We start from the raw sequence: 3,135 nt of genomic DNA, 5'->3' as shown, positions 1-3,135 counted from the left end.
CCCCTTTTTCCTATAGCAGTAACCTCTGGCCCCCCTTCCCTCCCATAGCAGTGTCTTACCTTTTTGCACGGCGGAGACCGGAAGGCAGCACAGTTCTGGATAGAGAACGGGAGCTGGCAGAGTCTATTTTCATATTAGCAAGCTGGTGCTTGGTTGCTTAGGACCACCCTATGTTCTAGCAACCAATCACCAGCGGTTTAACGTAAAAAGTTAATTTGACAGGCTCCTACCCCCTCAGTCCTGAGCTTTGCTTCCTCCCAATGTCCTCTGTTCACTGATAACAGTGGTGGAGGAGGCTGGAGGGAGAGAGGGATCAGGACATAAAAGGTGCAGTGGAGCCACAGGGAGGCTGGAGCCGGGAGGGAGAGAGAGACCGGGATAGAGGGCACGGTGGAGCCTGGGATGAAAGACAAGGACTGGCAACTACAAGGCAGGGGTCAGTGGCGCAGGAATCTGTTTGCGGTCTACCTATTGCGTTTATATTTTTACACCCCAAGTGCATTATCTTACATTTACATTACCATCTAAATGTGCTAGTGCATCTTAGCCCTTGTACACACGGTTGGAGATTCCGACAACCAAATCGTCGGATTTTGTCCGAAACTGTTGCATACACACGGTCGGACAAAGTTGTCAGAAAATCCGATGTGATGACGTTATCTCATTACGACGGGACTACGTTCACGCTAGTAGCCAATAGCTTTGGTGTAGGAATTTGATCTGAGCATGCGTGGCACTTTGTCCGATTGGAATTCTCTACACAGGATCGGAGTATGTCCGATCGGAGCATTTTGTTGGAAAATTTTACCAACAAGTTGCTCCGACAGACACAGTCCGATGTAGCCCACACACAGTCGGAATATCCGACAAAACGGTCCTATCGGACACATTCCGTCGGAATCTCCGACCGTGTGTACAAGGGCTAACAATTACCCTCTCCCCAGATTGACAATACTGCTGTCCAAAGGTGTCTCTTGCTCCTCCATGAGTGGAGGAGGCCCCCAAGACAGGAAGGGAAAGACACCACGTGAAAATAAAGGAAGAAAAAATCCTAAAGAAAGAAAATCAATGCAGGCACCAGCTTTAAGGATTGGTAAATTGCAATATATTATGTTTTTGTTTTGGGGTTTAGATGCTCTTTAAGTATGCAAACCAGGAGCTGACTTCATTCGCTGCACGCTTGTTACAAATTCGTGTTTCCAGAAATATTGAAGCCAGACACTGACAAGAAATGTGAAAAAGCACAAGCTATCCATTGGCACATTTCCTTTAAAAGGTATACAGTATACATGATTACCAAAATGATCTGAAATGGTTTAATCTCCTTAAAATGTCAAAATAAAATAATGCACCTTTACTCTGTAGAAATAGTTCTGTAGGTTCTATTGCACTCCTTATATTCATCCTCATTGGCACCTGTTTTTTTTTCACATGAGCTATATCAGTGACTGCAATCACCCTGTCCACAGAAACTGCAATCCATTTTAATTTTAATGCAATGTAATACAGCCTGACGCAAAAGCTTAGTATCTTGCTTATATTGAGCTATACACCATAACTTTACGACTACTGACATAACATTGATCGTTTAATGTGAATAACATTGATTGTTACAATGGCATCTGAACGTCGGTGGGATTTATTATGTAGCAAGTAAACATGTTGTACCTGAAGTTTAAAATATGGGCATCACAGTTTGTTGCTTATGTGGCTACATAACCAAAGACCAGTCAGGGTGCCCATGCTGGCTTGTGTCCAGAGCCAAAAGCGCCTACAATGGGCACGTGAGCATCAGAACTGGACCACAAAGCAATGGCAGGTTTGTCTAATGAAACACATTTTCTTTTACATTAGGTGGATGGCTGAGTATGTGTGCGTCGCTTACCTGAGGAAGAGATGACACCAGGATACAGTATGTAATACAGACAAACCGGGGGGGGGGGGGGGTAGTGTGATGCTGACTCTAGAAGCCGGCTAAAAAAGTTAGGAGCCATTTTTTTAGCGCAGCATGGGTTGTCAGCGCCCGGGGCAAGGCAAGTCATTTGCCTAACTTACTTACCCTAAATTACTTACAGCAGAGCTGCCAGCCAATAACCCGTTATGGCCCAGCACATAGCACTATGGCAGCAAAGGTGTCCAGTGTTGCCATAGTGCTATATGCTGGGTGTCCAGTGTGCCCCTGTGTTTAAGGAGTGGGCTCCCTCCAGGCTCACCTGCCCTCTATCTATCCATTATAATGTATGTGCTTTCACTGTGGAGGCTCTGAAAATGTATAGTTGGGAATACAGAAAATGCTGGGGTGCCTTGACAGGGCTCTGTAGCTTACGCATGTATTTGCAAATGTGTGCAGACTAAACCCCTGATTTTAACCCATACTGTTAGACAGGAAAATGTGGTTGTTTGCAGGCTAGTCACTAGGTTGAGCAGGGAATTTCTCTGTTTTTTTTATTTTTTATCTCCAGCTTCACACCTAAAAAAAACATTAAGACCCTCCTAACAGCCGTCGTCCCCTGTGCACTTAACATCATCACCACTGCGCCGCCCACAGTCTCCGGTGTACATATTCGTACACTTGAAACATCTTTACACAGCCCTGGAAGCTGTGTAGAAGCACAATCTTTGCAAGGGATCCTTACCATTGGTTAGCGTGGATCAATTAATCTCTTCTTTTGTCTTGGAAGAAAGAACAGACTTATTGGTCAGTGTTGTCACATAACCACCCTAACCATACACACCAACGACCAGTTGATCCAGAGGAAGGTAAAAAACACCAGCAAAGCATGATTCTATTTGCTCCAGCATGGGAAAAACAAATACCATCCTGATCCCCCAAGAGGCAATTGGATATTCCCTGGATCAACTTTACCTATAAATATTAGTATCCAGTTATATTATGTACCTTTAGGAAATAATGCCTTTTTTTAAAGCAATCTACTGAGCTGGCTAGAACCAGCTCTTGAGGGAGTCTATTCCACATTGTCAAAGCTCTTATTGTGAAGAAACCTTTCTGTATTTTGAGATTAAATCTTTTTCTCCAGATAGGGAGTACCCCCTTGTCCTCTGTGTTGAGTTATTCACTTTTAAGGTCGTCACAAAGTTCACTATATGGCCAACTTATGTATTTGTACACGTTGA

The sequence above is a fragment of the Lithobates pipiens genome, unplaced genomic scaffold (genome assembly GCF_037356315.1).
Source record: "Lithobates pipiens isolate NorthernLeopardFrog02 unplaced genomic scaffold, aLitPip1_a1.2 Scaffold_18, whole genome shotgun sequence".
Lineage (NCBI taxonomy): Eukaryota > Metazoa > Chordata > Amphibia > Anura > Ranidae > Lithobates > Lithobates pipiens.
Note: the sequence above shows the minus strand (reverse complement) of the source record.